Raw genomic sequence first — 12,248 nt, forward strand, 5'->3', positions numbered from 1 at the left:
CCGCGACGCGTTCAGGAGCCCCAACGACCTGCCGCGACGCGTTCAGGAGCCCCAACGACCTGCAGCGACGCGTTCAGGAGCCCCAATGACCTGCAGCGACGCGTTCAGGAGCCCCAACGACCTGCCGCGAGGCGTTCAGGAGCCCCAACGACCTGCCGCGACGCGTTCAGGAGCCCCACTGACCTGCCGCGATGCGTTCAGGAGCCCCCGTGACCTGCAGCGACGCGTTCAGGAGCCCCAATGACCTGCTGCGACGCGTTCAGGAGCCCCAATGACCTGCTGCGACGCGTTCAGGAGCCCAACGACCTGCCGCGACGCGTTCAGGAGCCCCACTGACCTGCCGCGATGCGTTCAGGAGCCCCCGTGACCTGCAGCGACGCGTTCAGGAGCCCCAACGACCTGCCGCGATGCGTTCAGGAGCCCCAACGACCTGCCGCGACGCGTTCAGGAGCCCCAACGACCTGCAGCGACGCGTTCAGGAGCCCCAACGACCTGCTGCGATGCGTTCAGGAGCCCCAAAGACCTGCTGCGATGCGTTCAGGATCCCCAATGACCTGCAGCGACGCGTTCAGGAGCCCCAACGACCTGCTGCGATGCGTTCAGGAGCCCCAATGACCTGCTGCGATGCGTTCAGGAGCCCCAATGACCTGCTGCGACGCGTTCAGGAGCCCCAACGACCTGCTGCGATGCGTTCAGGAGCCCCAACGACCTGCAGTGACACGTTCAGGAGGCCCAACGACCTGCCGCGACGCGTTCAGGAGCCCCAACGACCTGCTGCGATGCGTTCAGGAGCCCCAACGACCTGCCGCGATGCGTTCAGGAGCCCCAACAAACTGACCAAACGTATATAAAAAAAAAAAACATGAAAACAAAATTTCTTCTGTTCAATAAATCAATAAATTCATCAATGCATGCATTGGATTTTTTCCTTCAACACAGAGAAATTTTTATTGTTGACAAACTATAAATAATGACATAATTCAGAGTTTTCTGATTGAAAGTTTCTCTTTATGATTCATTTATAGATTTTCCTCACATGTCTCCACATATTTCAGCATCTTTCTGTTCAGTGAGCCTGAGAGGAAACGACACACAAACATCTGCTGAGGAAATTTAAAGCTTCGCTCTGAAACTGAGTTTTGCAGAAAATGGCTGCAGGTTTGATGTTTCTGGAGCAGCGGAGGCGATCTGCCCACAGATCCTCCGTCTAATTCAACACGCTGCTGGAAAAAAGAGGATTTACTGCAAACTTCCTGCCTGTGTCTCTTTGGGATTCAAATCCTCCTCCCACATTATCATTCAGTCCAACAAGCTGCTGCACATCAAGACGGCCTGCTGGAAGCTGATCCACCGGAGGAGGATTAGAGAAACGATCCAGATCCCTCAAATTTATGGAAACATGAGCAGAAAATACAGTTTATTAATATTTAACATGAAGGGAAAGCTTCAAAAAACAAATCCAGTTAAGACTCCAGGAAGTCTTTAACATCTCCTCATTCCGTCCCTACAACCAGGAAGTCCAGATGTTCCTGAACATACCACAGTCTTCCTCACTTCCAGCCTTCATGCTGTAGATCTGCTGAGGATCCAGAAGTTTCTCCTGTAGAGTTTCAGGAACGGATGCGAAGCGCCGCACCAGATCTGAACTTCATAAGCTGCAGGAACTAAATAAATACATGAGAGTCTGATGCCACAAACTAATCACATTTTAACAAAGAAAGGTCAAATGTCAGACATGAACGTCGTCCAATCAGATGGCATAAACATCTGATTCTATGCTTTGCTGCACTCTGGACCCTCAGTTAAGTAGAAACCATTACCTCCTGGAGGCGTGGCCTGCGTTTAAATTTACATGTTTTCATTTTACTCAGTCGCTAGCGTTATGTATGTAACGCACCAGCTCAACATTAGGAAGCTAAGGGGAGATTACCTGCTGATCTAAACAAGGAGGCTCTGACGTTAATATTAATATTTGTGGGCGTGGCCAACGCGGCCTGAATAACATCCCTCACCTCCTGCTGACTACGATCCCAAAGCAGCAGAAAAAATAATGTCAATGTTCACAACTTCTTCTGCTCCCTGGTTGGCCTGGCAGAAAATCTACCAGAGACAATCAGAGTGAATGGCAGAAAGCCCAAATTGTCTGTGAAGGGAAATGAGGATCTAGTGGAATAGAGCAGGAAAGCGATAGCCAGGCCAGAGCTGGACGCTAACTATGAAAAAGTGTTGCCATGATAATCCAGACTGAGTCTCTGATAAACTGTCAACAACAGTGGAGCCGTTAGCCTAGCGCTGCTTTAGCCATGCTGGTTGTTCTTCCTAAACGTGTCGTAATATCTGCTCTATCGCCCCCTATCTGCATGGAGGAAGGCGTTTCTCGGTGCATGATGCTGGTAAATCAGAGGCTTCAATGATTAAATTGTGGGAAGGACTCAGCTGTTGCCCTTCTGGGCCTGTAGGTGGCGCTTTGCAGCTTTCAGGCAGATTTTGTGTTTTAGTTCTAGTTCCTGCAGAACGACAACCAGAACTAGAACAGAGACGTTTTAAAGGAAACTTTGAGCCTCTTCCTGATGCTGGAGCCTTTTTCATTTTCTGGATGAAGGAAATATTACAGCAGCCACCATATTCAACACATTTTACAGTTCAAACTAAATATTACAGCAGATATCCAACACACTGAAGGAGAGGCTTCTCCTCACATTCAGCTCTGCTGGTTTCCTGCTCAGAACCTCCACTTAACAAATTCAGGAATTTTCCTGGAATCCTGTTTTCATTGAATGCATCAGCTCAGTTTTATGTAAACTGATCGGCGTTTTCCCTTTGAAGCAGATGAAGTTATATAAACCCAGCAGCTCTTCTGTTCCCATGCAGCGCTGACACAAATCTACTGTAAATTTAATGTATCTCAGCAGAGGCTTCTGCAGTGAAACAGTGAGAAAAGTCCTGCAGGTCTCCCTGCATGTGTCACTTTAAAGCTGAACAGAAAAAAACAACAATGTTCAGAGAAGTTAAATCCCAGCTGCAGAGCAGAGAGGAGCTGCTTACCTTTGGTTGTGGGAGTGGAGGAGATTCCTGCACAAACAAGACGGAGGGTCTGCACTAACAGGTGGAGAGACGAGCAGCGAGCAGGAGGAGGAGGAGGAGGAGGAGGAGGAGGAAGAGGAAGAGGAGGAGGAGGAGGAAGAGGAGGAGGAAGAGGAGGAGGAAGAGGAGGAGGGAGGAGGGAGGAGGAAGAGGAAGAGGAGGACTCCCTGTGACTGATCCACTCCTCCTGTCTGCGCCTCGCTGCTCCAGATTCTGATATTTCTAATACTTCGTCGCTCAGCTTCACATTCATCTGCAATGTTAACAGTGATGAAGCTCTTCCTTTAATCACACATGTATAAACCCCCCCCCACCCCCATCCTCTTCCTCCTCAGGCTGTGGGGGGGGCAGAGTAAAATAATGTGCCTGTAACAGCAGCATCTGTCTTTCTGCTCCTCTGTATAATTTGAGCTTAATGATGCCTAATGATACATGTGTGATCCAACACACCATCACACTGGAAGGGTGAGGAAGACGTGGCCTCCTCCTCCTCCTCCTCTTCCTCAGAGGTGTCCCTAGGGTGAAGGATCTTCCTCCTCCTCTCCATCCGCCCACTCAGCAGCAGCTCAGCCAGCCGGGCGGACCGCAGGAAGCCGGACTTTCTCTGCACACCTGATCAGGAGCCTCATGTGAAACCAGATGGAAGAGTTTCCTGTTGCTTTGCTCGCTGATTTTCCAACTGACTCCTCACCATCTGCTTCTGTTTATTTAGGGGTGTCAGAGTAGAGGCAGCGATGTGAAAAGGCGTGTTCTCTCCTGGTAGTTTATCTAACTTTTCCTTTAGCTCTTTAGCATTTTGCAAACTTTAAAAAACGTTCGGCTAATTTAGCTTCCTCTAAGTTAATTTTTCCAAATAAATTCTACTTAAACTTTCAGTTTTAATAACGTTCTAAATCTGTGTTGAAATTTTGGTGAGAAAAAGTTAAGAAATCTAACAGTTTGACTTTGTTATTATTATTATTATTATTATTATTATTATTATTATTATTATTATTATTATTATTATTATTATTATTATTAGCGTTTGGCCAGAAACGGTAGTATACATTACCGCCACCTGCTGGAGGCATGATGGTAAAACATGTTTTGTTCTGTTGAGAGAAGGGAATTAGTTTGTAGATTACAAGACAGTAAATTGCAGTTAAATATACAAATATTTTGGACAAAATTTCTACTTCTGAATATTTTTGTTCTTTATTGAAATACCTTAAGAAAACGAAATTGAGAGAAAGGATATCATTTTTTTGGGTGGCATTCCGGTCCACACTCCACTCCAGTAGATGGCAGTAATGCACATCATTTTTATGGCGATTCCTTGCAAAACACCATAAAAAGAAGAAGGGTTAGGGTTTATTTTTTTCTCTTGGTTTGGAGTCAGTATAAGCAGCAGTTGTGTTCTCTATGAGGGACCTATGGAAGAAGATTAGGGCCACTGGAAAAAACAAAAACTGATTAAAGTCAGAACGTTTCTTTTTTTTCTGTGGCCCTACAAACTCTTACATATGCTAGTAGGCTACATGCAAGAGAGTTTGATGGTATATGTCAGAGAGTGTGTAAGTTTGGGCCCTGTCTCATAGAAAAAGTAAACCAATAAACAAACCAACGAATGGGCTAAACATGAAACACTTACATGACTAAACAACCAGGGTTTGAAACAAAAACATGCAAAAACTCACACTATGAATAGTTTTGAGAAGATCCTCATATTCTCACCTGGTGGGTATCAACATGCTTGGCATAATATTATAATTTAGCTTCTGCTAAATATAATTGTACAACAGTGGTTTAACATTCTCTTCTGGTAATTACTGTGTTGGTATAGTACTTTAGCATTAGCTTCTGCTAAAAGCTGTGTCGGGGTAGCGCTTTAGCATCAGGGCTACACCGCTTCAGGGTTAGCGCAGCTAGCTGTATAGCTAGCACCCTCCTCCGCTGCTAGCTTGTGAAGGCTTCAGCTTCATGGTTCTTCGCTACTTTGTGAGAAAATGATGTGAAAAAGCTTATTTGGTTCCTCACAGTCTAAAAGTCCAGCTTCAGGTCCAACAGAACCAGAACCTCGGGAGAACCTTCTGGTAACTTCTCCTCAGCAGAAACATAGAGCTCTGAGTTTTACTGGTTCTGCTGCTGACCCAACTCTCACCTAAACATGATGTGGAGCAGAACCGGGCCCTGCAGGCAGATCTGAGCCAGCATGTTTGAGCTCCTTCATCACCGCTGGCTGAGGAGGAGGAGGAGGACACAGGAGCTAAAAATGGTTTTCTGCCTGGATCAACGGTTTGTCATAAATGATGAAGATTATCAGCGTTTGTCTCCTCGTCATCAGCTGCTGTTGGTTCTCTAAGATCCAACAGGAAGTAGAACATCCAGCAGCTTAATGTCACCTAAGCGTGGAAAGTTAAGGATTGTTTGTGTTGGTTTTGTTCTTTGGTTCCTTTGAAACATTAAAAAGTTCTTTAGGAACCGTGTTTGGACTCGGCAGAGCAGGAAGTTCTGATGACATTTAGCAGCAAAACCATCCAGAAAGTCCAGTTTGGACCTCCATCTCTCAGCTGTCCTGTCCATCAGAACCGTCCGTCCTTTCCATTGGCCATATTATCACGATTTTGACATTTCCCAAGTAAACTGGAGAAATAGTCGCTCATGAAGAAACGCCAGTTAAAAGGAATTCTGGCTTTTTCATAAAGTTTTAGCGCTTGGAAGGCGGCCGTATTCTCGCATCGAGTCGCATGATCAACAGGATGCTACTACTGGTGAAAACCATGAAGAAGAAGACAACAGGAAATGGTGGAGAATGATGGTCGATACGTTTTTACTTGCAAACAAACTTATTCACGTGTGATTTTAATTGTTTCTTATTGTGAAATTGTGTGTTTTTACAACATTAGTGGATATGGACAAAGTTTTGTAACAAACGCAGTTAGTCTGAGAAATGAAGTGAATATGGCAAGACCTTTCAAACATAATCAAACCAGGCGATCCTGAGGCTGTTTCCTGAACTTTGATGGTCAGATTTGAATTTCTGCTCCTTGCAGCTCAGAACTGAAACCATTTTAATTTCCAACATGTCTGCCATCAAAGAGCCGATGGGGCCCGCCAGCCTCAGACTGCGGAACCGGGCCAACAGAACCGGGGCAGCAGAACAGAAACTGCTAAAGGAGCCACTGCTGTCATCATCATCATCATCATCATCATCATCATCATCATTATTATTGTTATTATCTCTCCTGTTTCTCTGAACTTCTCCGGGTTCAGTTCTTCTGCTCTGTCTTTATAACTTCTTACTGATCCAGGTTCTGGTTCTGGTTCTACTCCAGGTTCTGGTTCTGGTTCTACTCCAGGTTCTGGTTCTTCCTGTTAAAGGACACTTTTTCTCTCTCTCCACTGTCGCCCCCTGCTGGCCAGGAGGAGTGATGCTGCGGGTCAGCGGGTCCATGTTCTGCTTGTCATTTAGAACAATTTTAATCAATGAACTGGTCTAACTGGTCTAACTGGTCTAACTGGTCCACTCACTGGTTTATTTCTCTATTTTAATCAGAATAATGCGTTGATGAGTTGAATCAAAGCTGAACTGAGATCATCATCATCATCATCATCATCAGTTTACTGACCTTCACTTCCTGAACTCCTCTTCCTCTCAGCCATCTGTGAGCCTCGTCTGGTCTCCGCCTGATGAACTGGTTCTGTTGGACCGCTCCATCAGACTCGGAAACGATCCGGTTGTTCTGGTACCGGCCGGGTTTGTCGTCATGTTTGAACTGATTCAGGAACAGATTCAGGCTGGTGATTTATTTTGAAAATACGGATGTTGCTCTTGTGCAGCTTCCTGTTGGAGCGGCGTGATCTTTGAAGACTCGATGGCTTTTGGTGGAGGGAAGTGCGCCACCGTGTGGACGCAGTGAGAACAGTTTCATTCATTGCAATGAGCGGAGATGAGGCTTAAACTGGGCCACCAGTTCCTCCCCAGTATAACCAGGTCCTCAATGAACCTGGGATCAGTTGCTGTTGCTAGGCAACCGAGGTGTCTCTAGAAACCGGCCGATGGAGGGCATTTTGTAAGATTGTTTAATTATATATAGAAATATGACTGCCCAGAACCCGAACCTGGGTCGGGTTCTGGAGGAGAGAAACACTGGGATGAACCCATATCCTTCCATATCCATCAGAACCATCACTCAGAATCGGGCCACAGGTTCTGGACTTTACTCGACTGGTTTCTGACCCGTCTCCCACGTTTTCCGGATCTTTCTCCAGAATCTTTCAGCTCAGAGTAACGATGGTTCTGACCCGGCAGAACTTCCAGAACCTTCTGGGTTTAACCAGCTCTCCATCCTCAGAGACACGCCCACTCTGGTTCTGGAGGTTCTGATGCCTCCGGGTCACTCTGAAGGTGAAGTCCCAGGAAATGGAGGGAATCACCATGGCAACGAGAAGAGCAGTCCATCATGGCCGCTTCTGAGTTCGTGTTGTGTTTTGGAGCTCAGAGGCCACCGTCCTTCTGCTCCCCCTCCCTGTAGCAGTCTGTAGCTGTGTCCGAATTCAGGGTCTGCATCCTTCGAAGGACGGATTTGTAGGCCGATTACGTCATAGCGTGGCGACAAGGCCTGTCCGAATTCAAAGACTCCTTCAAATGCATCCTTCAAATGCGTCCTTCTTTTCCCCAGATTTGAAGGATGGGTCCGGTGTATCCTTCACGGCCCGCGATATCCCATAATTCATTGCGGGTTCCAACTGGGCATTCAGGCAGAGCGATAATGGCGGTGAATAGCGACAAATTATTTAGCTATATAACACTTTAAATGACACAACGTGATTTGGTTCAACGTTTTTAGGCGAGAATGTAAGTGTGTAAATCTCAAATATCTGCTCGGTTCATCAATACATCACCTAATAGCAATATTGCTCTGACATTTTCGGACCTGTCTGCTCCCGCTGCGTTAACAGCCAGCTCCCCTCCAGCTGTCAGCCGGCCAGGCGCTCCAGGTTCGGTACACCGAGAGAAAACGCCTAACTCCTGTCACATTGTTATAAAAACTCCCGCTAGCTTTCCCCAATGAGTGGGAGTTAAACACCGATATTATTCAGACAGGTCTGGTTGAAAATGTTTGGTTTATAAAGTATTTCAAAGCAGAGCACATCGGTTTGATTGATTACTTAAAGTTAAGCCTTCAAACATAATAGGTTTATTTAACCGTAATGTCCTATCTGCGATGTGGAGAGTATTATATTTGTAAATGAATAATTTGTATTCCTTGTAGAAAAGTGCAATACACATTTGAACATTTTAGAATCAAACTAAGAGATTTCCTTTTTACTATGGAACATCCTTTACTATAAAAGTTGAAGAATAATATAGAAATCAGTAATACATGACTGAAAAACAAACTTCGGCTCCGTTGTTTTTTTGTTTTTTGTTTCTTCTCCGCTCTCTGCTTCACGCTGTCACGGTTGCTTGGCAACATGAGTTACGCTGAGGTGGGGGCGGGGACAGTTGGTGAAGGCTAGACCTGTCCGAATCCACAGATATTTTTCTTCCGGTCTTAGTTTATTCCCGGCCTTCGAAGGACCCGTCCTACGTAGACCAGTCCTTCGAAGGATGCAGACCCTGAATTCGGACACAGCTTGTGCACCTGCGGCAGCAACAGGTGTTATGCCCAGAAACGCATGTCTGCCCAAAATTGCATCCCCTCTCGCGGGAGCGCGCATCGCTCTAAAGTCTCGCATATTGACGAGAAAACGGACTGAAATATGACCGAAGAGGAAATTTTAAAGATATTTGTAACATTATCACGTTTCTTAACCATGTAATCCCTAAAATGGTTGATTTTATTTCGCAAATTACTTGAAATAAATACGGTTTTTACACCTTTATTGACACATATGAGTCGAACTTTTTTTCAGTCCGTCTCTGTTGAAAACGTTCTCCGCAAATGGTTTGAAATTCTCTGCTTTGTTTTTAGATACCATAACAGCTTAAAAGCATTACAAAACAGAGGCCCAATATGTAGAACATTTTACATCATGCTTAACTTTCTAGTCTGTTAATGTAGAAGGGATCCATTTTAATTTATGAGCCTGAAAATATTTGCATCCATCCTGTTGATATAAAACTTATAGCATTAGCTCAGAGAACAAGTGTCATTACGTAGAAAAGGTGAAATCCTTCCAGCTCTTTGTTTCTCCAAGTTACAACAGGGATGCATCTTTTGGCAATTTGCTTTTCCAGCCTGCCAAAATATGCTTCCCCTCTATCCTCCCCAAATATTATCCTATTGATATAAAACTCATACAGGAAGTTTATAGAACTATTCTGGTTATGTAGAAAAATATATTTCACACTTAACTTTTTTTTTCTTAAAGTTGGCACAGGGATGCACTTTTCTCAACGTACATGCCTTATTTATTGTCCCCCATATATGAAACTTATGTATTACATATGATTTTCATGTAGGATGGTCAGTTATGATATTTTTTATATCGGTACAAAAGTCATGTTTATTATCACTGTTGCTAAGATAGTGAAGGAAATAAATCTGACATGCAACCTTGCTAAATGTAAAGCATATACAAACAATTTTTATTTTGGTTTAGCATAAAAATGAAAAAAAAAAAACACAATTATTAACTTCAATGAAATGGTATTCATAACAGTAACTTTTGGAAAATCAATTACTTCAAGCAAAAATTGTGTAAAAACTGCAAATGAACTGAACTGTAGTAATTAAAGAAGAGTGTTGGTGCAAAAATAAAATCTATAAGCACCTTGCACAGCAGAAGTCTGTGCCGGTTTGTGGGAAATTAACAGCCTTGGTGGTAACACCATCTGTCACATGCGATCTGTAAATAAAAAAATCAGAATTGTCAAATAACAACATAAAGAATATTTTGAGTTCATTATTTTTTTACTAAAGGTGATATTGGGTTTAGTCAACATAAAGCTTCTTCTTAATTATCAATATTTGTTTGTTAGCTCATTATTCCAGAAGGTGAAAGGTTGTATTTGTGCGTTTCAAATTTATATTGAAATGATGTATTGATGAAAAATGCTGTGATTTTTAAAGTCACATTTACATTTCAAAAGAAAAATGAAAATGTCACCAGTAGAAAAGAAACATTTCATACTTTCTTTTCAGACTCGTTTTCCGTAAAATTTATCAATTTCAGCACATGTATTGTGGAATAATGAAGTAAAAGTTTTTTGGCTAAAATAGAGAGGAAGTACAAGTACGGTGAAACATGGAATAAAGATGGGCAATACGGACTGATAGTTTATCAAAATTCTTTGATTTTCTATTTTATTAACAGAAAATGTAACAAAAATAACTACTCCTTAATATTTTCTGATATAATAATATCTGACAATTTTTGTCTCAGCAAACAGACTGGAAAAACAATCACTGCTAAAGAATAACATAAATACATTTTTTTAAACAAAATCTCTCTTACTGTTTATTCAATGTCACCTGCTGTTCTTATTTTTTTTTCTATAATTATGAAATGCCTTGCTGCTGAAATGTGCTATACAAATAAAATTTGAGTGATTGATTGAAATACATGCAATACGAATGAGAAGTACACTGGTGATATAGACAAGTATGAATTTTAAGTGCATACAACACAATGTGTCGAACAATCAATTCAAATACATTCATATTTAAATGATGCTCTCAATAAATAAAAATAAAATGAAAAACTGTAATAAGGGGAACCATTTACAATCACAATACAGACAATTTTGTGAACATTATAAAGTGAGATTTATTATGACAACAATAAATAAAAATGTTCAACATGACTTTTGTACCGATATAAAAAATATCATAACTGACCATCCTACATGAAAATCATATGTAATACATAAGTTTCATATATGGGGGACAATAAATAAGGCATGTATGTTGAGAAAAATGCATCCCTGTTGTAACTTGGAGAAACAAAGAGCTGGAAGGATTTCACCTTTTCTACGTAATGACACTTGTTCTCTGAGCTAATGCTATCATTTTTATATCAACAGGATGGATGCAAATATTTTCAGGCTGATGAATTAAAATGCATTTCCTCCTACATTAACAGACTAGAAAGTTAAGCATGATGTAAAATGTTCTACATATTGGGCCTCTGTTTTGTAATGCTTTTAAGCTATTATGGTATCTAAAAACAAAGCAGAGAATTTCAAACCATTTGCGGAGAACGTTTTCAACAGAGACGGACTGAAAAAAAGTTCGACTCATATGTGTCAATAAAGGTGTAAAAACCGTATTTATTTCAAGTAATTTGCGAAATAAAATCAACCATTTTAGGGATTACATGGTTAAGAAACGTGATAATGTTACAAATATCTTTAAAATTTCCTCTTCGGTCATATTTCAGTCCGGTTTCTCGTCAATATGCGAGACTTTAGAGCGATGCGCGCTCCCGCGAGAGGGGATGCAATTTTGGGCAGGCATGCGTTTCTGGGCATAACACCGGCCCTCTGACTGAAGCACACAGAGCTCACTGCTGCTGCCCCCTGTTGGCGGCCACGGAGCACTGCAGGTGCTTCACTCAGCAAAAACACAAAATGCTTCAACTAAGCTGGACAGACAACAACCTGGTAGTGGAAGCATCATGCTGAGGGATGATTAATGAAGGTTCCAACATGGAGGCACTTTACTTTAGTTTATTTCCTCAGCAGGTCAAGTTGTTCTGGTTCAGCCTTTTTGTGATTGGTTGGTTATTTTAAAGCTGATTTTTCTCTGGGCTCTGATTGGCCGGCTGCAGTGGCCTCATGGAAACGACCTGTTGACTTTAACCTCCGACCTGCTGCAGGCCAGATAACCAGGTTAATGTTTGAGCCTCTGCAGGAAAACAAACGTCTCCTCAGGAACCAAACCTTCCTGCTGCCTCCCGACTCCCCTCTCCTCCTCCCGACTCCCCTCTCCTCCTCCCGACTCCCCTCTCCTCCTCCCGACTCCCCTCTCCTCCTCCCGACTCCCCTCTCCTCCTCCCGACTCCCCTCTCCTCCTCCCGACTCCCCTCTCCTCCTCCCGACTCCCCTCTCCTCCTCCTAAACTACCTCTGGTGCTGCTGCAGAAACTAAATCTCATCAACAGCAGCTTCTTCAGGTGATGCTCCTCAAGCAACAGCTGTGAAGGTGGTCAGGGTCAGGAGGTCAGGAGGTCAGGAGG

Source organism: Poecilia mexicana, unplaced genomic scaffold (genome assembly GCF_051168715.1).
Source record: "Poecilia mexicana isolate PSO_F unplaced genomic scaffold, ASM5116871v1 scaffold_8, whole genome shotgun sequence".
NCBI classification, from domain to species: domain Eukaryota; kingdom Metazoa; phylum Chordata; class Actinopteri; order Cyprinodontiformes; family Poeciliidae; genus Poecilia; species Poecilia mexicana.